This window comes from Engystomops pustulosus, chromosome 6, assembly GCF_040894005.1.
Source record: "Engystomops pustulosus chromosome 6, aEngPut4.maternal, whole genome shotgun sequence".
NCBI classification, from domain to species: Eukaryota; Metazoa; Chordata; class Amphibia; order Anura; family Leptodactylidae; genus Engystomops; species Engystomops pustulosus.
The window spans coordinates 164,001,503-164,028,872 of record NC_092416.1 but is presented as its reverse complement, the minus strand read 5'-3'; the positions used below and the strand labels follow the sequence as shown (position 1 = coordinate 164,028,872).

At 41.2% G+C, this 27,370-nt stretch overlaps 1 protein-coding gene across 3 annotated transcripts in view; it reads left to right on the top strand.

The window, feature by feature from the left end:
* The first annotated feature begins 6,947 nt into the window (after nucleotides 1-6,947).
* Nucleotides 6,948-27,370, top strand: part of RALY (RALY heterogeneous nuclear ribonucleoprotein) — a 119,306-nt gene continuing 98,883 nt past the window's right edge. For 2 of the 3 annotated variants that reach the window (XM_072112187.1, XM_072112185.1), the window contains exon 1: nucleotides 6,948-7,104. The gene's annotated coding sequence lies outside the window, so the exon portion shown is untranslated. The remainder of the gene's footprint in view (nucleotides 7,105-27,370) is intronic. The other variant, XM_072112186.1, reaches the window with a different exon arrangement.

Here is a 27,370-nt window from a genome sequence, read left to right as displayed (position 1 = left end):
CACAAATGTTATTTTTCTACTATTGTAGCTAATTTCATTACCTTTATCTTATCTATAGACGAGGCTCATCTGCATTCATGTCATATTGATGGTTTTATATATAAGCCTGAAATACCGTACATTAAAAAATGCGCTTTGATGTTTTTTAAATACATTTTATACTTTTCACTAATTACAACACATGAGCTTTATGATGCATGTTGTTATGGATACGAGGATGGCAAATGTCATTTTTTGTGATAAAATTTCTTTTACGAAAAAGTATCATATATATATATATATAAATATATATTTACACATACGTTTTTTTATGTCTGACTGTATTTTTATCAATTTCATGTTTATTTATTGCTACCGTTTATTTTTAGTTCCAATAGGGAACTTTCTTTGAGATGAGTCATGAGAAAATTACCGATTCATGAAATCAAACAAGTTTATGTGGCACAACTTTATTCATTAATCTACTATGGGCTCCAGGGGGTCTAAAAATAATAGGTAATACTTACCTCTTTGGGGCGCTAGTCCAGGGAGGTGCTGCCCGTCACTATCTCCTTCTATTAGTTCTAGCTGCCATAGAGAAAACCAAAAGAAACACAGGTTGTGCTGCCTTGGTTCTCCTTGCCATAGAGCCAAGAAAGGGGCATCTGCCTCTGCAGCCTCTAAAAGTGACTCTTCTCAGCTCATTTGCATATGACTTTGGGGGTGATTTTTTTCATTGATAAATGGACGGGTTTTAACATAAAAGATGGAATTCTAGAAGAGGACATTTTATACCCTACATGTGGAGGTTGTTAGTTTAAAGAGGACCTGTCATGTCAATTTGGGATCCTAAACAAAGTACAGGTCAGTAACCTGTGGTTTTGGGTCCCAAATCAAACTGTGTAAGAGCTTTCCACGGGTTCATTTAAAAAAAAATTATACTTAACTAGATGTGAGTCCCATGAGGCACATCGGACTCGCATCGCATGTCCCAATGTCGCTGCTTTTCCTTGCGTTGCTTCAATGAAGCTGCACCTTGCACATGCACCTTACCTATGGCGCTTGCGCAGTGAACTTTCCCGGCTTCAATTGTCGCAACGTGCAGGTCCGAGTGCAAATGGGAATAGAGTGAGTATCATATTTTTTATGCAGGTAAAAAACTCACACAGGGCAATTTGGATCCATAAGGATCAGTGGGTGGTTTAGTGTCCCAAATTGCCCTGAAAGGTTCCCTTTAAAAGTGTAAAGCTGCTGACCCAGTCCCTTTAAGACTACTTTGGGAAGTTTCTGATATTGCAGTGTTTCCCCTTTAAGATGAATAGACCTGAGCTGCACTTTCAAACTACTGGTAAGAGCGGATTTGGATATTCTGGCGCTGTCCGGTGTGAACACTCTGCCGTCCTGCAGCAATGGAATCCAGAACTCGTTGAAACAAAGAGATGATGAAACAAAAGAAGAACAAATACAAGAATAAAAGCTCATGTCACGGCAGGACGGACAGACCCCAGACTGGTGTTATAATAACTTTATAAATAATTATCAGGCTGAGGCAGACATTACAGGCGACCTCTAAGCTCCTCCTACCTGACACTACACCCATAGGCACAGAAGACCACTAATAGTCACTATGGTGTCTCTACATAGGGGGTGGCTGTACATATGTCTGTACCCTGAGATTACTTATGTGACACCATCCAATCATTAGGACCATCACATAAGATTTTACAAGGGGATTTCCATTCTCCGAATTATCAAAAGAAAATAAATGGGAAAATATGAAGTCATTTACTCCTACACTGAGAAATGAAAGCTGGTGACATGGATAAAAATATATTATTAGAAAGACGCAGACAGCGATTCCAAATACAAGTGAGGAAAGTGTACAGAGAGCAACCTACCTACGTTGACAACTCTTTGCATCTGTTCCTGAGTAATAAGTGGTGTAAAAATAAGTACTTAATATGCTAATGAGTCTGTGTACTGTCAAGTGGGTGGTGCCAATCCCCAGTGGCATAACTAGAAGCTGATGGGCCCCAGTGCAAAGTCTGTGCCAGGGCCCGACTATAATGTACGGTTTATAGTAATAGTCTTCTCATATGGGAAAGTGACACCATAAGGGCCCCCTAAACCTCTTGGGCCCAGTTGGACTCATTTTGTTCCAGCTTCTGATTACCCAGGGGTTCAGGGGTGACAACACCTGCTTTAGCTAGTAGTGACTCATTTATACAACAGGACTTCCACTTTTAAGGAAAATATTTCTTATGGTCCCGGGCAGGGGTGGATTAAGCCTGCCATGGGCCCTGGGGCTGTATGAATATTATAGCCCCTACAAGTCTGGAATCACTTCCTACATCTGGTACTAGAAGCAGCTTCTTGGGGAATGGAGGATTTGTCCCTTCTGCTGCTTTCAATCTCTGGTTTCAGGACCTTTTGAGGACTTTCAAAGGTCCTGAAAGGGCTGCTGTGTACATGTGTATTGTGAACAGGAACAGATGTACGAGGATTTCATAGGTGAAGGTCTTTCTGAGTATAAAATGTGGTGGGAAGTTTAGGTTGCCCTGGGCCCCCTAGAAGTCTTGGGCTCCAGGCTACCGTCCAAACTGCCTATATCATAATCCACTGCTGGTCCCAGGAGACCATAGATTGGGAAAATACTGTCAAAAATGACAATTCTCTCCAAATTTGTGACCACAATTAATGGGTTCAGGCCAATTTTGGACCATAGTATTCTCTGGTACCGTAGCTCATTCCTATTTAAATAACTGGAGCTAAGTAGTTATTCTAGACACAGTCCGTAGACCGGTTTATGGCCAAATAGGGAGGTGGACAACAAGGTTGGGAGATGTAGGCATCAAGAGTGGGCACCCAACCGCTCTTCTGATTCTCAGGGTTTAGTTACTGTTAGGCTTCTCTCTGGCCCCCTCTCCTCACCACAGTTTCAGTCATGCTCTTGCATCCCTCATATAGGTTTGGGATTGTGTTTTATAACTGTTTTTTTTTTTGTTCCATTGTAAAATAATGTTCTGTTTTCTAGCAATGTTTACTTGAAGTTAAAGCAAACCTATCACCAGGAATGTGATTTTTAGAAGGCAACAGGTGTAAATATCCTATGCAATGCCTTTGTCAGCATACTGAATACTGCCACTACTTCATAAAACTTTTTTTCACATTACCTGGCTCCCTGCCAGCAGTCTGTGATTAGTCCAGGGGAAATAGGGGCAGCTGTAGCAATCTGTGTACCTGTTTCTCAGTCCTCTCCTCCACCCCATCCTGCTCTCTCCCCTACCTGCACAGAGCTGGATGACTGTGTAGCGGAGGAGGCTGAGACTCGAGCACACACAGACTGCTGATACTACCCCCTCCTCAGGACTCAGCACACACTGCTAGCAGGGAGCCAGGTAATGTGAAATAAAGTTGTGGCAGTATTCAGAATGCTGACAAAGGCTTTTGGATCCTGTCACCAGCTAAAAATGACAAGATCTTGCTCCGACAGTTTTTTGGGTTTTTTTTCAAAATAATCTAAAGCAAAATTGCAGAGCAGAGGAATGTCAAATACTTTCCAAGGTAAAGCCCTTGTACTGTACAGCAGTTGGAAGCCATCTGAAAGCATCAGGTTTGGATCCATACAAGATGGCAGGGGGCAAGGAGTTTATTGTAATAGGAAATACAGGACTGACCTGTGTTAATATTAAACATATCTCGCTGCTTCCCTGTAAGGCCCAGAGACATGGGCTGTCAGCTACAATGTACTGGATGCATCAAGTATATGGCAGCGCTCCTATTTTTAGTATATTCCAGTGGAATATAATGATTGGGCCAATATAAAATACTGAGACATTTATTATAATGATCGATTGTATTTCAGGCAGAGCGATGTCCTCAGGGACTGGGAATATACAGGATTTCATTTCTGAAAAAATGGTGTTGATCCCCAGATGTCAGCGGTTATAGGAGAGAGGGAAGATTCTTCACTACATGCTGTGGACTAGGCCAACTATGAATTATCCCTGGGATGACGGAACTTATCCTTCCTTGATGGAACGTTCCATGTAATTTGATCTTGTAGATATGGTATGTACTAATTATACTAATTATTCCATGTATTGTATTGAGTTGAGAGAACTTTAGACCTAATGCACCCAACAAAAATGCATATCACATGTTTAGTTCCATGTGGTGGTATATTCTTGACTATATGTTTCCATGTTGTTTTCTTTATAGGGACCATTCATATACAGTTCATATATACTTCCATGCACGTTTTATATGGTTTACTTTAGTTCTTTGTGTTAGAATAAAGATTTTTAATGTATCTCCGTGTTTGCGTGGGTTTCCTCCAGGTCCTCCGGTTTCCTCCCACACTCCAAAAACATATTGGGCTGATTAGATTATGAGCCCCATTGGGGACAGGGACTGTGCAGCGCTGTGCATAATCTGTGTGCACTATATAAATAAAGAATTATTATTATTATTTTTATTATTATTATGTCAAGGTTCTGAAAAACATTTACAAAAAAATGACAGAAAAAAGAATGGAATTTTTTTTGTCTTTGTCACTTTCTGTCTCTGTTGCACAGATCCCAGGCTCAACACAACGGGTGAAGAAGTGAGGGGTAGTGAGCGAACCTCACCCCTCCTCTCTTTTCTCCATTGGAAGCAGAACAGCTGCACTGCTAGGTCAAGGATGTGGCAAGACACTATGGCCCACATTTATCAAAAACTGCACTAGGAGATGGAGTGCGCCAGATTCTGCACTGCTCTGACAGAATGCACCAACTTTTTTTGGTGCACCTTTAAAGGGGTTTTCCTACAAAAAAAAGTTAGGCCCTATCCAAAAGATAGGTCCTAACTTGCTTATCAGTGGCGTTCTCAGTGATGTGATCTCCACAGGTCATGAAAACGGACGTCTGATGTACCCATCGTTGCTCTCCAAGATGAGCAGCTGGTCACGCATGGTCAGGTTATCGCGTTCATCTCTATGGATATAAACGCAGAATGATGCAGATACGCAGGCACGTACAGAAATGCCCCCAGCCTACCCCCTCCGCCAGCCATAGCACCCCATCCAAACCCACATGACATGGAAGTGGCATATTGCGCAAGAAATTTAAATTATTTCACTACTTATACGCCATTTTCCTGATAAATTTCCCCAACATCAGACAGATGTTTGGGCTACTTTACTGCCATAATCTGAAGTGTCTAGCTGTCAAAAGGGGTTTTCCGGGTTAAAAATTATAAAAACATACCTATACAATTAAGATCAACATAGTGGGGGTCCAACACTAGGGGTGAGCGGACCATTTTGGGTTCATGAAGTTTGGATGAATTCGACCTGAATCTATGAGGCTGAGGGGTGACACAAGAGCTTACAGTCTATGAGGATGAGGGGGGGACACAAGAGCTTACAGTCTATGAGGATGAGGGGGTGACACAAGAGCTTACAGTCTATGAGGATGAGGGGGTGACACAAGAGCTTACAGTCTATGAGGATGAGGGGGTGACACAAGAGCTTACAGTCTATGAGGATGAGGGGCTGACACAAGAGCTTACAGTCTATGAGGATGAGGGGGTGACACAAGAGCTTACAGACTATGAGGATGAAGGGGGTGACACAAGAGCTTACAGTCTATGAGGATGAGGGGGTGACACAAGAGCTTACAGTCTATGAGGATGAGGGGGTGACACAAGAGCTTACAGTCTATGAGGATGAGGGGGTGACACAAGAGCTTACCGTCTATGAGGATGAGGGGGTGACACAAGAGCTTACAGTCTATGAGGATGAGGGGGTGACACAAGAGCTTATAGTCTATGAGGATGAGGGGGTGACACAAGAGCTTACAGTCTATGAGGATGAGGGGATGACACGAGCTTACAGTCTACAAGGATGAGGGGTGACACAAGAGCTTACAGTCTATGAGGATGAGGGGGTGACACAAGAGCTTACAGTCTATGAGGATGAGGGGGTGACACAAGAGCTTACAGTCTATGAGGATGAGGGGATGACACGAGCTTACAGTCTACAAGGATGAGGGGTGACACAAGAGCTTACAGTCTATGAGGATGAGGGGGTGATACAAGAGCTTACAGTCTACAAGGATGAGGGGTGACACAAGAGCTTACAGTCTATGAGGATGAGGGGGTGACACAAGAGCTTACACTCTATGAGGATGAGGGGGTGACACAAGAGCTTACACTCTATGAGGATGAGGGGTGACACAAGAGCTTACAGGCTATGAGGATAAGGGGGGACACAACACAGGAGCTTACAGTCTATGAGGATGAGGAAGTGGCACAAGAGCTTACAGTCTATGAGGATGAGGGGGGACACAAGAGCTTACAGTCTATGAGACTATTGATACTATGGGACTATTATGTGATCATTGCAATATGCTGCTACTTTGTGGGACACTGTGATGAAAAGCCTAACATCCAAACATCCCCATTGATACATGAGCCCCCACGTTTCCAGTGTTTAGCAATTCCTCCTCGGTGTGAATGTATGCATTCATTGGTATTCCTGCATTAGGCACACAGGCGCACACATGCCCACAGACACAGCGATGGAGCGGCGTCTAGCAGGCATACAAATAGTGTTATTTTGTCTTGATTAATCATGCACAGACAGCTCACACAAGCAGATCCACCTCTCTCCCCCTCCTTTCTCATCTGAAGCTCAACATTATACAGCTCCAGCTATTTAATAAGGCATCAACTGGACCTGACCACAACCAGTGCAAGGAGCAGGGGGGGTGAGAGGGGAGAAGGGTAAAGACTGCATCATAATCACTTCTAATTCCCTATTGTAACATAAGAGACCCCCTATAACACCTCTGCAGTATGTGAATATTATAATTGGTGTATACACGCTTCATTACTAAGGGTTGATCGTGCCCTGGATGGCCTCCCACCCCCGCGTGAATGCAATGGTTTGATCCAGTGGGTAGTATGCAGCCTCTAGTCCCTTGATGCTGTTACTTTGTATCCAGCCTGGTTCAGCAGCTGATACATTGTATCCGAGCATCTGCCCTTTTCCACACTTCCTCCTTCCTCTCCTCCTACCTTCCTTCTATTAACTCTCTTCTTCTTCTTGTGACCTTTTTACCTCTGACATTTTCTTGCTTGGTGAGTACTTTTTTGCCTTTTTTACATTCTTTATTTTTCTTTTTTTTTTCTGAAAAAGAAAGGGACAGAATCACCGATGAATTTTGCTTTGTACTGTAATTCTATTGAATGTCACAACTTTCAGGCTCTGACAATTTTTTGTTGATTTCTTATGGGCAAAAAAAAAAATGGGCTATTTTTCTTTTAAAAAAAACACAGATTCTTTCTTATTTTCGTATATTTTTAGAATATAGGAACGATTATTAAATCTCTGTTTGTTTTGGGGTTTTTTGTTGTATTTTTTTTTTACTACTTTCTTGTTTCTTTTCTTTGCTTTATTTTTTTTATTTTTTTTTTTATTCTTGGAATGATGATTGTTTTGTTTTTTGGTTTTTTTTTTCCTGAATAATGTATTGATGTGGAGACATGTGGCCATTATGTGACCATTATAATGTGACCATTATTTTTTTTTTCTTTGTGACACCAAGTGATTTTACCATGTTTTATATCTGATATCTAAAGACAATATTTGATGGATACTTCTGGTCGAAATGCGGGCCTGCATTGCTTTGCTCAACTCTCCGATTTTGGCCTTTTCTGAATTGCTAAGGGTTAAGCCCGACACATTGTGGAAGAAGTGTTGAATATTCATTGTATTTTAAGTTGAATTGAAGAGAATTGCAATAAATCATAAATGAAACATAGAGCATTTTGTATGGATTTTTGCACAAATTGGAGCTGTCTGAGGGTATGGTGAATTTTTTGGATGCTGAAGTGGGGTTCAGTTTTTGGTGTTGATGTATTTGTCGATGGATTTTTTTACTCATTCAGGAATGTGTCAAGCTAATAGCCTTGCCTTATGGAATATAGAGAATACAGAGAAGAAATCCTATGCAGTCATAACAATCTCCCCTCTTATTGAATTATCACTACACCATATAAGGATAGAAGCTTCTATAGATTTGTATTACTCCACCTAAAGTACTTTGACGCTGAGATTTGACTATTTGCTTATATTTGCCCATTCCTACAAGCCTCTAAAGTGCTATGTGTATATTGTCGTTTCAGATGAAGGGTCTCTAGTTGTCAGATCTCACTAGGTCCATTCTAGGGAAGAGGTAATTGGATTTACTGTAGGTTGCGCTTTTTTTTTTCCAATCCGAGAACCAATTGCGAATGTGGGTGTGATGTGGATGAAAAGGAAACAGCCGAGATGAACAGGAGGAGCTGAAAAGTTCACCTTGGTGTTTTGTGTATGTATGTAGCATGATGCCGTGTAGTATGGAGGGGGCGGCAATCAGCCTCGTGGAGAGCGTTAAACTCTTATACAATTATACACAAAATATTCTTGATTAAACGTTGAAGGTCTACAATGTAGTAGACTTAGGGGGTGTGCAACCTGTTCATCACCTCTTGCTATGGTGAACTAAGCATCGGGGGTAACTTTGATCCCATATTTTGTGTCTGAACATTGGGAAAACACTGGATGTGCCATCCTCGGTTACTTGATTGGGCAGCAGTATTATTTTGCTATTTTATGGTTGTCACTAGATGCTACTTCCTAATCCAACCTGAGGCATCGTGGATTTTCTTTTTATTCTGAAATATATGATTGTTTTTTTATTTTAGTCCACACATTTCTAATGGCTAAAACGAAGGATCAAGTTAAAGGGGTTATCCAGGTTTTAAAAATTACTGAGGGCAGTGCTGGCCGGTCTTCTCTGTGCGCCGGTTTCATTACAAGTGCGCACAGGCCGGCCGGAAGCTCCCATCCAACACCATCTCCCAGCGCTTACAACGCTGAGAGATAGGGACGGATGGGAGGGGCCGGCCACATCGCGGACCGGAAGCTCCCTGTGCGCGGCTTCCGTGCCCCTGTAAACAAACAGGGGCACGGATCGAGGGGACCGCGGAGCGGGACATCGGCGGCGCCGGAGGAGGTAAGTGGATGTTTATTATTTTTAAATAGCCCTCCCCAGCCCGGCCCTCACTAGTTTTTAAAACCCGGATAACCCCTTTAATGTTCCACAAAAAAGTTTTCTCCATATCCATAAATTCCAAAGGAGAAACTTTTCTTATCCATTGATTGTTCACTTGCCTCAGAGGGTCCATTTGTGTATAAGTTTGTGTTCTATTCAGTTATTGTCTTATACCATCCTAACAAAGACACCTAAGTATCCTCGAAGGCTTGCAACTAACATCATCCTTTTTAGTTAGCCAACAAAAAGGATCAACAACTGAGGACTCTCAACTTTCATCTAAAGAAGAAACTATACATAATGCACATATATTTACATGATGGCAACATTTCTCTTGACTATAAACCCTTCTACAGTCTGATATTGCTGGGTTATTTGTGGGAACCTATATATTCGAAGACATGTGTTATTTGTAGGAACCTATCTAAACACAGACCTAGTCTTTAGTCCCTCACTCAACTACAACCTTGACGTGAAATTGGTCGCCACCAGTGCTGATTGGAGATGGAAGTGTCTTAAGGACAGTCATTCTAATCCTCCCTGTTTTCCTATTTCCCAGAATCCCATGATCGTAATCATAGCTAGGAGAATTTATGACTTGGAAATGTCAGCCGAGAATTGAGTAATTAATCACATGATGTGGGCACCGGGGAGAATCGGTCTAAGGGCTGGATAATTCTGCTTTCATCATTAGAGAAGCTGCTCCTGTTGGGTATTGGGGACTGGTATCACACCTGCTTCCTGTTATTATAGGGAATTAGTAGTCTATTACATGTTGGTGGTTTCTTACAAGTAACAGAACATGCCTGTGTAATACATCATGTGATTTGTTCTTATTCTGGGACTTTTCTACTGGATAGAAGGCCAAGTGATATTTCATGAGGGACATAAATAATAATTTATTTTCTGTATTGTGCCAAAAATACTAAGGTTGTAGTATTTTTAGAATATGACCCCATTTCCATACAAATACATTGTATCAATGACAGTATACTTTGCACAGTAGAAAGAATATGTCCACAGAAGGACTCATAATGTAGTGAATGCTTTGCAGCAAGCCTCATGTGGGTTGTACCCAAAGTTTTTGTAGGGGGCATGTAAAGGGGAGGTTACATCTAAAGTACATGTACTTGTTGCCTGGAGAGATTTCAATCAATGAGGTTTCAAAGGCATTAGAAATAGGGATCCTTACTATACCAGACGGAAGATTATAAGACGATGCTTGGTGGTGTGATAGTTGATGTCCTGGAGAACCTCAAGGTCTTCTAGAGATGGGTCCTTGATTCACCTGTTTATTCTGTATGATATTGTAGAGTTGGAAAGGAAACCAATGTTCATATGAGGAAATTGTCCCACCGACAGTGGTTTTTGCCTTTCTCTGGATCACTTTAGGGTTATAGCTTTGACTTGATGGAACTACCTGCTCAAGCCATGACATTGACCACTGAACCAGCTTGCCATGTTACAGAAGATGAATGCCTAAGTAGTTGGGTGAAAAATACATTTTTTCCATGTCTTTGACCAATGGATACAGTGATAGCAGTTGCAAAAGATCCTGTTACCTAAAATGACAGCTGGATTACTTACTGTCAGCATGTAGCTCTCCTCACACTCTAGTCATGTGTGAGTCCCTCTCTGTTGGCCCATAAGGCACATGTGGATTTTAAAGGACCAGTGCACATTACTGTTTTCTGTGCCCAATCTTACCTCTCTTACTCCTGGTTAGATAAGACATCTTCAGTTTTAGGAAGGAGCATTCTGTTTCTGTTTTAAGGGTTGTTCAGCATCCCTGCCTTGTTTCTTAACTTAATTTCATGATCCACCAGATTCTTATATTTATTCAGCTAGACTCTATCTACAAATATGTGTTACCAGTCCCAACATACATTACTGCCTGACCTTTAAACTTGCAGACACCCTGCCTGCCCTGATGTTGGATTGACTCTTTTTCCTGATCCCATTGCTCCCATCTCCTGGTTCTGGGCTGCCCATCATCTGCCCCATGACATCCAGAAAAAAGGACCTGGGGATAACCATGGAGTGAAGTCCAAATGCCACCATAGGGGTTAATGGGTAAAAGGAAAGAGGGTTGCAGGGATAATGCCCTTAGCAGTTTCCCAAGTCAAACCAGATTGGTGATACAGGGGGTCAAAAACTTGCTGACCATTGCAAAAATGCACATAAATTAAATGGCTTGTGGCAGGTAGGGAACCCTTGTGTAGATTGTGCTTTGGGACATACATGTTTGAAGGGGTTGTCCTCATTCAGAAAATAATTGATATTGTTTTTGATATGAAATGTTATACAGTTTTCCAATCTACTCTCTGTATCAATTCCTCGTGGTTTTCTAGATCACTGCTTCCTGTCATTCAACAGAAAGCTTCATTGTTTACTTCCTGTGGACAAAAATTGGCCCTTGGTCAGGTGATAACACACAGATGCACGGCTCAGTTTATCCCTGGTCATGTGATGTCACACAGGTGCACGGCTCATTATGTCCCTGGTCATGTGATGTCGCACACGTGCATAGCTCGTTTTATCCCTGGTCATGTGATGTCACACAGGTGCACGGCTTGTTATATCCCTGGTCATGTGATGTCACACAGGTGCACAGCTTGTTAGATCCCTGGTCATGTGATGTCGCACACATACATAGCTCATTACATCCCTGGTCATGTGATGTCCCACAGGTGCACGGCTCGTAATATCCCCAGTCATGTGATGTCACACAGGTGCATGGCTCGTAATATCCCTGGTCATGTGATGTCACACAGGTGCACGGCTCGTTATATCACAGTAATCTCCCCAGTTCTCCCCATTTCCTTCCTTGCACCCCCACCAGCACACTTAATGCAAACTAAAAAGTTCAGATGTAGAATGAAATTTTCTGTTTAATCCCATAAAAAGCTAAAAGTTAAATGTTTCCTATAATTAGAAGTTAATGAACGCCTTGAAAAAGAAAGTAAGTACCCACTGGGGACGCGCTACAGAGACAGAGCCGAGACGTCAGCTCCATAGCGCTCGGCTGCCTACAACAGATGTCTAGCTTTGACATGTAAATAATGGACAGGATTGCTGCGGAGGTTCTTCTGAAGGGAGCACATGTGCACATTAGGGTGGTGCGCTGTGGTATATTAACAGTGAATTTCTACTAAATTAAACTCTTACTCGAAGCCACATATTTACCAGCCCTGGTTATATCACAGTGTAATGAGGTGGAGATGGAGGAGTAATCCTGAGTCGGGAATAACTGAGGGGGGAACTGATTAACCTATAGTGAGATGAGGCTTCCTGGGAGACGTCTATGAAAGCTCACACATAGCTATTGTTAGAAAAGGAGTTTGACAGAACCAGAAAAGTTAAGCACTTAAGCACCAGTTTTTAGGAAAAAAAGGTTTTTAGCCTGAGGGGCTTCAGGCCCACTAGATCTCAATGAAGCCTGGAGCCCCTCGTGCTCATTTGCATAATTTTTCATTTTCATCGTTTTTCATAAAAACAAAGACTTAAGAAGCTAAAAGAAGAGCAGATCCTGACAGAGGGGGCACACACCAGTATATCATTATGCTTGGTTTACAATTCTTGATCCTGGTGGTAGATGTCCTTTAAGTTGAATTTGTATATGAATTTGTAGTTGGGTGTCCTTACATTGGGGAAGTAGCCAATGCCTGGAATTTATAGTATATAACCAAAGGATGCACATAAGCCCTAGGAGCCTTAGGAGGTCCATTAGCAGACACTTATTCAAATAGGTAGACCAGTCATATAAATTTATAATTGGGGCCCAGATGTACAAGGATTTCATGGGTGAAGGTCTTTCTGAGTATAAAATTTAGTAGCTGGTTTGGGTGGCAATGGGCCCCCTATAAAGCTTAAGCCCTGGGCTACTGCCCAAAATGCCTATATTATAATCCATTACTGCTGGTCGGCCTGGACTGTGGTGCATCTCTGCTGCATCTGTGCCTGATGTTGTAGGGTTCGGTGGGCGAGTTCCTTATGAGGAAACAGAGGAAGAAGGGGGCCCACGCTGTGGCTAGATTCTGAAACCTTGGGCTCCAGTCAACTTGGTGCTTCACTTGTTGTTCAGCACTCTGGCCACCCCCTACGTGGTCAGCCGCAATTCACAGGTGGCTCCCGCACCAGCAGTGCAGACAGTCCAACACCTTCCTTCTTCATGACGGTCCCAGGATGGAGCGTGTCTCAATGTAGTTGGGTCTCCGGTGTGACTCCAGAAGGTGCACCAGGGTGGTCACATGGGTGGTCCTGACTGCCGAGTCAGTGGGCTTACTACCTTGTAAATATCCCAAGACAGAGAAGTGGTGAGCGTACAACCACATCAGGAAATACAGCGCACGTTAAAACAGGCTAAATCCACTTCTGTGTTGAATTTGTCACTTTGTGTTTGTGACTTGTGATATACTTAGTAAGCCGTACAGTTTACCATCTGCTGGTCTTGTTCTCATGGTATAATAAATGTTACATGTCTGTCAGCATAATACAGAAAGATTAAATAATTCCGGCAAACTGGCAATATATTCTTTGACACAGTTCTGGAAATCTCATCTTCTACTGAAGGAAATGTATAACTTTCTTTAGTAGAACTTAAATTAACCAATTTGTGACAGGCGGAGGTGTAACTGGTACAATGTAAAATTTGTTCCAGGCTCCCCACTATATTATCTATGTCATATATACTGTATATATGGAACCCATGGTGTCATGCAGATCAATCCTTCCTGGCATGTGACAGGTATTGGCATTACCACTGCCTATTTTAGATTTGATGACGCATATGATTATTTACAAATTTGAATTAAACTTTCTAAATTATTTACTTATTATTAAGATAATGTTCTTTAATAAAGTCATTATTATACAAAATATCTTTCCGGAGTCAGGAGCTACAAATGCTTCAAATTTCCTGTATGGAGAATACATTTTTTTTCTGGCAGATGCCACCACTAGGGGGAGTAGAGGAGTTATCTGCATACAGTTATATAGTTTTATACAGAGTGCAAACAAACCCTTATGTTCTCTGTTTTGGTGGCTTTAGGATAAAAAATATATACAATCTATTGCATTGTTATGGATTGTATTGTGCTGGATTTAGAGCAAATAGATATATAAGCAATACAAATACAAATATTATGAAGCAAAACAACATACATTTAGGTTAATAATTACTTTATCATAATGGACATTAGACAATATGATCAACACAATGTCAGGTTCTCTATAACAACGCAAGTGGGGGCAGCATTTTGGATATCTCTCTTATCCCTTCTGTCTTTAGGTTACAATATCCAAAAAGATCAAAAAGACTGGGCCTTCTAATTTTATATAGAACAGTCTCCACTTAAAAGCCTGTCACTCATCATATCCGCTGCCTTCATTTTAGATGTCCCTGGCTTTGTTCTGTCCTGTCAGCCTCTTCTGGTTGAGACTGAGTGTGTCAGAGGCTGCCGGCTTATTATATATGACAGTGATTAGATACTTAGTGCTTGGAAGAAGTATCGACATGGCCTGGGTTACTTGGGTCTGAAAGTCTCGGTGACCTTGAGCGTGTCTGCTGATTCTCATCGTAACAGATGTTTATAACCCTTGGTCCTATACCAATGACAAATAAACCATGAAATCAGGGAGAACAAAGGAACAAAGGCTTCTTCAGCAATATCTCTAATGCGTCATCCACACCATGTAATTAATTCTCAATACCACTTTAGGTAAAAAACCCTACAAATGTAGGTTACATCCAGGATATAACAAATAACTATATGGCCCTGGAGAAAATGTTACTTCTTCAGGACACAAGAGGCTATATTCATATTTCCTTTCCTTGAATTATCTCTCTCTCTCAATGTCACTAAAGGTTTATTTTAGTTTCATATTACTTAAAACTGATGATTTCAATGAAAATGTTAACTTTTCAGGTGACTTTTGATACACCATCAGGTCTGTAGAGAATTTGATAGGACAGACAAGGGCATTGCACCCTGAGACTAAAACGCCGTCCCAGCTATCCTTGCCTAATTACCTTATCTACCCAAGACCATAGCGGACAACTGGTGGACGTTCCCTTACAATGCCAAAGTGCAAACACAGTGACAACGACAAGACAATACAGAGAGGGATAGTCGTCAAATGTGGGTCAGAACCAAGAAGACAATTTACTACAAAATCACTAGGCAAACAGATAGTGGTTAGTCAGAGAATCATCAAAACATCAAAGATACCAGAAGGCAGAATGAACACAGTTAACCATGTACAATAATATAGCTGTAAAAGAGGAATAGACCAGAAAATATTTCTGTATCTCCTATACAAATGCCAAATAAACCATGAAATCAGGGAGAACAAAGGAACTAAGGCTTCTTAAATACGGTACTTCTTCCGGACTAAGGACCTGTATTCACATTTCCTTTCCTCTGATTTTTCCAGCTGTCACTCTCAATATCACTAAAGGTTTATTTTAATTTCAAATTGATGATTTCAATGTAAAGAATTTGATAGGACAGACAAGGACAGTGTACTAAACCACTTTCACAGCTATCCTTGCCTAATTACCTTATATACCCAATTCCGTAGCGGGCAACTGGTGGACATTCCCTTCCTATGCCAAAGTTGAAACATAGAGACAAAAGACAAGACAATACAAACAGAAAGGGATAATTGTGAAATACAGATCATAACCAAGAGGACAATTTAGTAGAACATCACTAAATATAGTGGATAGTCAGAGAATCAGGCAAATGCAGTCAAAAATACCAGAAGGCAGAATGAACACAGCTAGCCAAGTACAATAATATAGCAGTCACATAGGAATAGAACACAACATTTTTTATGAGATGCCAGAGCCCGAAGATGATAGTATCAGTACTCTAAAATAAGACAGGGTAGCAATGAGAGTGGGGAGAGATTCTGTCAATCACAGAGGATTAACTGTTTATAAACCAGTTCACAGGAGGCAGATAGGTGTGGTGGATATCAATTAGGAAATGAGTAAACCTGTGTTCAGACTAGCAAGGACAGAGTGAAACGAAATAACACTATCTGTGCATCCTCAGCCGTACTTCACAGACAGCGAGGCACAGATGTTACAGTATGTATGCAAAGCAAATGAAGAGCCCAAACAATGCAGTTTGTACTGGTAGGGTGATTTTGGAGCAGGTAGAACCCTTGAAGTTTTTGGTATAAACTATTTAATAAACCATCAACATAAAAAGTGGAAAAACATTATTCTATTTCTTATTTTATAAGTTATTGACATTGAGCAGAGTAAATATTTCAGTATTTAACAGCAAATAAGAAAATTAAAGGGCTCATAATTTCGAGATCACAATGTGCCCTAATGCACAAGATACAGCTACTAATTAATCCCTATACACTCAGAGAGGTAAAGCTCCTTAACACTGCAAGTGCACAAAGCCTCCATAGCACAATATATGATTACTGTAGTGTGACAGCAATTAAAACATGTAATATGCTGTTCTGGAGCTATTATCTTAATACCGATTCCAAATCAATCCTCTAACAGACATCTTAATAGATACTTTACTTTCAATTAATTTTATAAGCTTTACAATGGGTAATACTTCTCAATAAGAACCAATTTTCACTTTTCCCCATGAACTGCCCTATTATCTAATAATAATCAATCAGGAGACGCGTCATCTTTTGCATTTCAATCGCTATTACCAGATGAAAAATGGGTAATAAACAGTATAATTTATGCAATGGGAGGATATTAAAATAATACAAGCTACAAAGATGCATAATCCTTTGCTGTGCCCATACATAATAGCAAACCATTAAGAACAGTAGTTAAATGCAAAGCCATCATACCCTGCACTAGGCATAACATGATAGGGGGGGGGGTTACTAAGCATAAAGTGCCATTATTGTGATTTAATCAGTGCAAATAAACAGGTATTTGTGTTTAAGAAGGGGCTTGTTTTTTGTAGGAGGTATAAGAGTTTGACTTGTCTTAGAAAAAATTTCTTTCTCTCATTATTCTGGCTTTTAGGAAATATAGAATATTTTTGTAATCCTAATTGACCTAAAACGAGTAAGGTTTATTCTGATTTCATCATATGTGTCTTTCTATATAGTGTATGTAAACTTCTGGTTTCAACTGTATATTCAGCCATTCATCCATTACACCCAACATAAGACACTTATGTAGAGTTTCAAATACACTGCAAAACTAAATAGGAAGCAGTACATCATAGCCTCTTAGGGACTGCTGTAAATAAAAAATGATGTCAGTCTCTCAAGTTTTATTGTCACTGCATAGAATCGGGTCAATGCAGTCTGGTTTGGATCAGAACGATTCAGGTTGGTTTTCTACCGAAAAAAAAAACTGCTTTGGTTCACTTGGTTCATGGTCGGAAACGAATACAAAAAATCATAAGAGGATAAAAAGCTTTTAGGTAAATGGGAGCTGAGCTGCAATTGGCCAACGAGACCTCTATACAGAGAACAAAACTGTGTCTGATGAGGATGTTGGAGATCAGATCCCCACCAGTTTGATATTGATGACCCCCTTCTATAGCTGGGTCATAAATATATGCAGTTTAACCTATGATAACTATTTATTACTATACATTTAAAATGCATATGGATCCCACAACCTACAGCTTTGGTAAATGGTTATGTTGGGACTCAACCAAAGACTTAAATAGATTGTCCAATGGTTAAAAAAAAACTTTCTTCCGAAAACAGCTCTTCAATGGATGATGTGTGGTATGGCAACTAAGCTCCATTCATCTCAATACGGCTGAGACGCAATACCACTCACTAACCATGTTGAGATGTGGTGCTGTTTTTGAAAGAAAGCAGACATGTTTTCTGGACTACCCCTTTAACCAGGTCCTCCTGAAGGGCATAGAAATGTGGTCTCTGCTGCCATTTTTCAAAAAAATACCAAAAAATGTCTAAAAGACAAGAAATAGTGGGGCAGATTTACTTACCTGGTCCATTCGCGATCCAGCGGCGCGTTCTCTGCGGTGGATTCGGGTCCGCCCGGGATTCATTAAGGTAGTTCCTCCGACGTCCACCAGGTGGCGCTGCTGCGCTGAAGTTCCCCGGAACGCACTGGAATACACCAAGCCGGGATGAGTGAAGGTAAGTGCAAGCTCCGCGACACATTTTTTTTTAAATGCGGCAGTTTTTCCGAATCCGTCGGGTTTTCGTTCGGCCACGCCCCTGATTTCCGTCACGTGCATGCCAGCGCCGATGCGCCACAATCCGATTGTGCGCGCCAAAATCCCGAGGTGTTTCAGGGGAAATCGGCGCAAATCGGAAATATCCGAGTAACACGTCGGGAAAACGGGAATCAGGCCCTTAGTAAATGACCCCCAATGTGCTTGATTATGTCTAAAAAGAGCCTAACCTAAATTTTTGAGTTGAGAAACCAGGGACGATTTGAACCTTTTTCTTTCACATTGAAATAAATTATGGCACATTGTACATAGGGTATAAATCTCCTTTAACTAGTCCCATAGAAAAAAAAAAAGCCTGATCCACGATCTACCGCCGTGCTTTTTTATCTGACAGCTCAGAATTAATGAAAGTTCTTTCGAAGAGAACAATGTGTACAATAACATTCAGTAAATGGAGATCTGATATTAAAATTAGCTTCGGAATATTTGTTACTGTGCCTGGGCCACACAATATGGTAATGGATGCTTGAAACAATTTAGAGGGGAAGTAAACTGCAGGTCATATTAACAGGCTTTTTAATTAAAGAGCAACTATACGACTAAAGTAACATTAAATGCCATGGAAAAGCCAGAGTCAGCGTTTATACTTTACTACTTCCAAACCGCTGTCTGTGCTTACTGTGCAGATTATATAGAAGGTACAGTGTCATAATGATGATACTAAACTAGATGCATAGGTCAACACTTCCCAAAATATAGGGCACATTATCAAGTCATGGCTAAACAGAGCACCCATGTCTTGTACGCCTTATACAGATGCCCGATCAAGGAATTACTATTGAGTCTTTGGTGGTTGACCAACATTATCTTTATTCTGGAGTTAAAAGTCTAAAGTTTCCAGTCCTAGTATAAGGTTTTTTCCATAAATCCAAAGGGCCATGGTTTGAACAACTCTTATTTCTCATAATAAACCTAATAAACCACTACCAGTATGTTGTGGAGCAGCTTAACATCTCCTAGATTATGTTTCTTCCATGACCAACTGTGGTGGCATCATCCAGAAGATCAACTTTGGAGTGAGATGCAAATTGCTTGTATAAAGTCAAGGAGGTGGAGAGTTTAACACTAAAGTCAAACTCTCCCTGCCTCAGAACGCCCCTTTCACTGTAATTTATGGTCCTGCATCCCGAGAAATCACTAACCAGATCTCCTGAAGTCCAGTGGATGATATCAATCACAGGGAAGAAGCTTCATAGGAGGAGAGAGGTTGACCTGGAGAGTGTAAACTCTCCACCTCCCTGACTTTATACAAACAATTTACATCTCACTTCAAAGTTGATTCTCTGGATGATGCCATCCCACTGGACCACAAAAGAAACATGATCCGGAGGGTCTGTTTTGACAACATACTTGTCAAAAGTGAATTATTGGGTCAGTTTCTACTGACACGTTCCCTTTAATATTTAGCAAAGTTGCCAAAAGGTGGGCACAGCGCGGCTTGGAAGAGACTCAAGAACAAAGACACATTTTTGTTTTGGCCATCATTTTCCATTTTGTTAGTATGTCACTGTGAACTGACGATTCGGGATGACCTTGGATTGACCACATTTTGCCATTCATGCCATCACTTGACTGAAAATGTCCAGCCTTCCAGGTCATGTTTTTGGTAGATATCAGTCTGCCACCGGCTACAATTTTTGGTTTCTTAAGGATCATGAGCTGGAAATGACCAACATTTTTCTTTTTTATTTTGATCACTCTACTAGGAAGCCACAGTTATCATCCGGGAAAGCCTGAGGCTTCATTTTCCCTGCGGTGACCAATTCCATGTCACGTGATACAATGTCCCATGGATTCACCAAGATGTCTTTGTACTCTGGCATATAGTTTGGAGTCCCAAAGAGTGGACCTTCTCTAGGATGTCTGTCTACCCTCAACATAATTCCACTTCTCTTTGTTAATTGTTTTGTGGAGCAATCACTTCCATTGCCCTTTACTATTGAGTAGAAGATTTGAATGGTTAAACACATATTGTTGACCAAGGGTATATCTGTAACTTTGAAAGTAATAAATAAGATGGATGAATGTGCATTTTACCTTAAAGGTCAAACCAAAACACTTTCATGCATGATTGCATAACATACACATAAAACATATGGTACGGCCTAAAACCCACTGGAAAAACAAATCTTCTGACCGGTAAAGCTTATAGATTAAAAGGTTAAACGTTCACATTGGACGCCAACTTGTCATAGACCACGTCGGTGTGCAATACAATTCATTCCATCTATTCAAGAGAGATGATTGACCTTACTGAGACCTAGCACTTTGCATGGGACATGATAGGTGTAAAGTGAAATACTTAAAAGGTCATAACCGGTCTTGGTATAAAGTCATCATCTAAATCAGCATATAGGGGGTCATTTACTAAGGGCCCGATTTGCATTTTCCTGACGTGTTACCCGAATATTTCCGATTTGCGCCGATTTCCCCTGAATTGCCCCAGGATTCTGGCGCACGCAATCGGTTTGTGGCGCATCGGTGCTGGCATGCACGCAACGGAAATCGGGGGCGTGGCCGATCGAAAACCCGACGGATTTGGAAAAACCGCCGCACTTACCTTCACTCAGCCCGGCTCGGTGTATTCCAGTGCGTTCCGATGCTCTTCAGCGCAGCAGCGCCACCTGGTGGACGTCGGAGGAACTGCCTTAATTAATCCAGGCCGGACCCGAATCCAGCGCAGAGAATGTGGTGCTGGATCGCGAATGGACCGGGTAAGTAAATCTGCCCCATAGACTTGCATAAAAAAGGACTGGATCAAAACTGATCAAAAAGGGTACCACATTCTGTAGAAGGTTCAGTTGACTATCATCACTACTCTAAGGAATCTTAAGTTGTCTATCCCAACCCAGAAGTAATAGTAGAGGACCATCCAGGGTCAGGCTTCCTCTTTGGAAGAGTCTCATAACCTCATTGCATCACTGCCCATCTGTGAAACAAGACAACGTAATTTACCTAACCCAATGGTGGCGAGACTATGGCACGGGTACCAGAGGTGGCACTCAGAGCCCTCTCTATGGGCACCTGCGCCATCACCCCAGCGCAGAGTTCCCAGACAGGACTCAAGGCCTCCTGCAGTCCAAAACATCCCAGAACCTGAAAGGAAGCTACCATGATAATCCAAACTTATTTCTACTGTATTGGTGTCCTCAGGTACCTATACAATTTAAACATGTAACAGGGCAGGGAGTTGCTGCTTTAATTGTCTAATCGGCACTTTGCGAAAAATATGTGGGTTTTGGTTCTAGTTTGGGCACTCGGCATCTAAAAGGTTTGCCATCACTGACCTAACCTATTAAGAATTTTTACTTTTATCTCATTACCAACTATAAACTTCAATAGGACAACTAAAACCACCACATACTCCTATAGGACACACCATAAGTCAACCTTATGCATATGATCCCCATGAGAAATCCAAAAAGATAGCGGAATACGCAGCAGTGTATATTGAGGTTTAATGGCCTCATAAACTGACATTGATTAGGCGGGCTCCAGTGATATCAAATGTACTATGACATTTGAGCCTGCCGAAGCCACTGATTGGCTGCATGGCCATCCAGTTGGCAGTGTTGGTTTACCGGCATCATTACAGGATCAGGAAGCAGAGCCGCCTTTAATTTTACAGCTCTGTAGATTCCGCTATCTTTTTCCATTATTCACTTGAATAGGATATTTGCTTTACGGCTGTTCTTCCAGCATTGCTCCCTGTTATTATTCTGGCACCCCGACACTGCCTGAGCTGAGAGATGGGATCAAAGTGTCCTATGGATATGTCATTAATATCATAATCCTGAAAATTTGGGGTCACTGATGTCTATTGTAAAATTATTTAGCATAAAAATTTCATGCAGAGTCTTCCTTTATATGTACTGAGAAAAATAAATATCATAAAAGAGAGAATGGTTTGTAACAAAAAGAGAAATCCAGTGAAATTTGGAAGCAGCCATATACAATAAATCTACTAAGTGCTGTAAACAAAGCAATACAATACCCAATAGCTAAAGGGAAATGTTGTACTATGGTTAGCGCCAATTTAAAGCTCCATATAGAGTGACACTAAAAACCACAACGTGCTATCACTCAACATCATAAGAGCGTTCACGGCCCAACGCGGCATCAATTCACATTCTACTCCCTAGCAAACGACGCCCCTTGTTTAGAGAGTTTTGCCATCAAAGGTTACGTATCATTGATATACCTATGAGTCATGCACGATAATGGGATATGGAGCCTCACATCAGCTCCGATGTTCTCATGTTCCAACGTAGAAAACCGAAATGTGTCTGGTGACAAACACTTTGCTTCAGACCCACACGACTATATTACAATCCTGCCGTAGCCCGGGGCTTGTACATTTCAATAATACCAGCTCAGCCTCTGTGTCTCTGAAGTTCTGCAAGCCGCTGATTTAGGAATTTAAATGTTCTGTCCCGCTTAACTCTTTCATACTCTGGTTGTCTCATCAACTAGCAGTAGTACCTTAGTGGACTGGAGATCAAAGAACAGACCATGACCTGTTGGTACACGTCGGGGTAAGGACTAGAAGATCTCATTGCAGGGACACCAGTTTATTTGTTGGTTGGCTTCAACACAAAAGTGCCACTTCATTGGTTTCTGTACCAGACTGTCCATCTTTTGGTGACCCCCAAAAGCCATTTTTACATACATAATAAAGTAAACCTAGCTTGTTTTTCCATAACCCAATATTGTACTTCAGAGGAGTACCTGATCTCAGTAACTAAGTGCCTGGCACATGACATTGGCAACCAATCAGTAGCTGATCCATATGATTTTGTACCTTCTCCAGGTGGTTTTGTATGGAGCTCCGCCGGTGCCTGTGTTGACTTAATCTCCTCTCCATGCCCACTTAGCCAAGCTGACCATGCCTGTGTATAGTTAGGAGGACAAATGGGAATTTGACCAACAGCTATTTAAATTTATGTGACCAATATAAGTCAGGAATAAGACTTCCCACTGAAGAAGAAGATCCTACTTGAGCCTTGTCTATACATGTCTGTAATATGGCTTTATACAGCATGTTAATCAGCATAGAAGTGAGGCAGAGCATCTTTAGGAATCAATGTGGCTTGTCGTTTTATACATAGAATTTAATTTGCAGATTGCATCTGTTGGATTTGTATGGAATTGTGACATGTTTTGCTTTCATACTACATTTCTGAGAGAATCTCCCTTAGAAACAATTCCTCTAAGGGAGATTATCCAGAGAATAATGTGATTATGGTGACTACTTTGAACAAAAGGGTGGAAATTTATAATACGCCTGCGCTTGTGTGTGGCAACGTATGATGCAAGCCACATCCCCCCTGTTGTAGCGGATACATCAAGAGTCGTAGCGGATACATCAAGAGTCGTAGCGGATACATCAAGAGTTGTAGCGGATACATCAAGAGTCGTAGTGGATACATCAAGAGTCGTAGCGGATACATCAAGAGTCGTAGCGGATACATCAAGAGTCGTAGCGGATACATCAAGAGTCGTAGCGGATACATCAAGAGTTGTAGCGGATACATCAAGAGTCGTAGCGGATACATCAAGAGTTGTAGCGGATACATCAAGAGTCGTAGCGGATACATCAAGAGGCTTAGACCTCCTGATGTATCTCTCCGGCTGCTGTGCAACTGGGCAAAACTATGCCAGGCCCGATCTGTCATAAATCCACTTTATTAGAAAAAATTTTAAAAACAACAATAGACATCCATTATATCATTGTGGAACCAAAAAAGGTTCTTAGCTTTTTGGTTCGAAAAGCACCAGACTATGACATAATCGATGTCTATTGTTGTTTTTACATTTTTGTAGTGGATTTTTAACACAAATTTTTCTACTGTGATTGGAAACTGGATTCACCATCTCTCTTGTTTGGACTCTTGACTGGTTCCCCAACCCAGATATCGGTACATCCTCGGAGGTGAGCTGAACTGAAAAATACTTTATTCTTCCGACTTATCATAGTTTTGCATAAAAACCAGCAGAGATTCAGTGAATGTTTACAGGCTTTAGTGAGGTCACAGTCAGAGGGGAGGACACCCCACACCACCCCACTACGCCGGTGGCCATCACACAAGAAATTGTGATATTTCAGGGCTTCTATGACAGAAAACTCCCTTTGAAGCACGGGTAAACCTCCCCATGTAATGTAGTTTTAGAGTTGAGGACTCTCTTCTCAGTCACCAGTCTACATCATCAGAGATCTTGCATACTAGCCTACAACTATGATGTCTGTATGAAGTCTAAGGCTCAATAAGCAACAGAAGAAAATCTATACCACCAGTCATATAAAATACCACTTTATATTGATCCAACACAGCAATACAAGACTAAAGGCCTACATTTAGACAGCAAAGCCCTTTCAAGCCATCTCTGTATAGCTGAAAGGTTACCCTTTAACCTTGTATTATCCTCCTGGATATCTTGCATAATTTTTTTTAAATATAGAACTATTTTTGTATTCTCAGACTACCCCTATACATCTAAATGATATGTTTATTCTGAATTTTGACGGTACCAAACTTCCTTCTTGTAAAATTATGGGGGAGATTTATCAGAAGTGTCTGAGGTAAAATTGTTCTAATTGCCCATGGAAACCAATCAGAGTTCAGCTTAAATTTTATGAAGAGCAGTGAAAAAATGAAAGCTGAGCTCTGATTGGTTGCCATGTGCAACGTTCTCCTCTCAGACACTTGTGATAAATCTCCTCAGTGACTGTATCTATAACATTGCTCCCTTCTAACCCACTTATTCCACTCTTTAGCTTAACAGAAGTACAAGGATTAAGTTCTAGTTCCTCCAAAATAGAGACAGAAGGTGTAGGAGTTGAGAGTCTGATTATGAACTGTTCCCAATGGGAATTGTCTGCCAGAAGTAAAATTAGACAACCATTGAAACAGTAGCTGTAGACGGGGGAGGGTGAAGAGACGGTTATAAGGAGGACTGTAGATGGACTATAGTATCTGTAATATGGGGCTGTAGGAGAATGTTATAGGACAGTGATGGCGAACCTATGGCACGGGTGCCAGAGGTGGCACTTGGGAACCTTTCTGTGGGCACCCAGGCTGTCACCCCAGGACAAAGTTCACCAGACAGGACTTTAATCTTCCTGCAGTCCTAGACAATTGAGATGTAGCTCTTGGCACTCTTTTAAAGTGACGTATCCTTGACTGATTGGAACTGCAAGAGGAGTAAGTAGGTGTGAACAGGCCCAAAATATTTTTAGAGGTCCTGCTACTGGCCCCACGATTCTTCCTGTACAGAGAGACCCTGGAGAGAAGCTACAATGAGGTCTGAATTTGCCTTCCTGCTTTCAACTGTATTGGTGTCCTCAGGGGGCTGATATGATTGACTGTTGTGGAACAAAAGAGCAATAAGTTACTGTTTAAATTGTCAAATTGGCACTCGCTGGTAAATAAGTAGGTTTTGGTTGAAGTTTGGGCACCCGGTCTCTAAAAGGTTTGCCATCACTCTAAAAGGTTTGCCATAAGATTTATAGATAGATGATAGATATATTTATAGAGGATAGCAGGTAGATAGGTATGAGAGATAGATAGGTCGGTCGGTCGGTAGATAGATAGATAGATAGATAGATATGAGATAGATGGATACATATAGATAGATGATAGATAATAGACAGACACAAATAACTAGATAGATAGATAGATAGATAGATATAGGAAAGTCCAAGCAGCACGGCAATATCCCAAAAAAAAGTCACAAGAGTTGAAGTTAAGTGCAAAGCCGTATTGGGTCCGGGCAGGGAAGGACCCTCCAAGTAACAAATAATGAAAAGGCAGCACAAAAATTGTGGTGAAAAACAGTGGTTTTAATCCATAGGAGACGACGTTTCGGCTCGTATACACGTGAGCCTTTCTCAAGACTTGAGAAAGGCTCACGTGTATACGAGCCGAAACGTCGTCTCCTATGGATTAAAACCACCGTTTTTCACCACAATTTTTGTGCTGCCTTTTCATTATTTGTTAGATAGATATGAGATAGATAGATATAGATAGATATATAGATAAATACATAGACAAAAAGAAAGATAGATAAATGTTTAGATAGATATATATAGATAGGAAATAGACAAATGACAGGAGATAGATTTTAGATATATAGACAGGAGATATTCAACCAAAGGGTATAAAAGAGCAATACATCCTCTTCCCACAAAATTCCACATGCAGGGGGCCAATTTAGGACACTGGGCCCTGAGCAAATGCCCAGTTTACCGCCCCCGATTGCCGGCCCTGCTTGTAGTTTTTATAGACTTTCTACACTTGTCTCTTATGGTTAAGGAAATATTTGAGATACAACTTGTATCTATTCTTAAAGGATAAAGAACTTAACTACTACAACTACTATAACATAACTTAAAGTTCAAGACTGTTTTAATGTGGGCATTGCAGAGATTTTTACGCTACTTTGAATTAGGCAGAGTACGTGCACCTTCAGAATATGGTGCAGGACTATAAAAGCTTAAACACCTTAGATCTTCTGCACCGATGACATCTCAACAATGCAATGAAAAGAAATGGTAGCGGCAGTTTTATAAGAACAGTACATGTCCTTCTTTAACATCAAAAGACCATCGCTTCTGCCCCCCACATGAAAGAAATCTGTTCCTAGTATGAAAGCCCCCACCCCGTTCTCTGGAGCCTTTTACTCTAGAATTTTCCGCTGTGTCTTAGACGCCCTGCAGGGCCTGACATGGAGAGTTTGTGTCTCCCATGGACTGTGTATCCTGCTGTCTCCCGACATCAGCATCAGAGAGCAGGCGTATTGTAAAGCACAACATCTTCTGATCTGCAGAAAAGGGCTGCCTGGGAAGAAAATAAAACATCCCCCTCTAACCCGCGCAAAATATGTCAACATATCCACAAACCAATGTATAAGTAGTAATGCGAGGCGCGTTGGTTTTTATTGAGTAAACTCATTACGCACACCATTAAAAATATCAAGGAATCCGAAAAAATCAACCACAATTAATAACATACAACTCCATAAACAGGAACAATTTATCGAAGCCATTAAATCCTTTCCTCTATCTAGTTCCAGGTCTATAGTACCAGATTA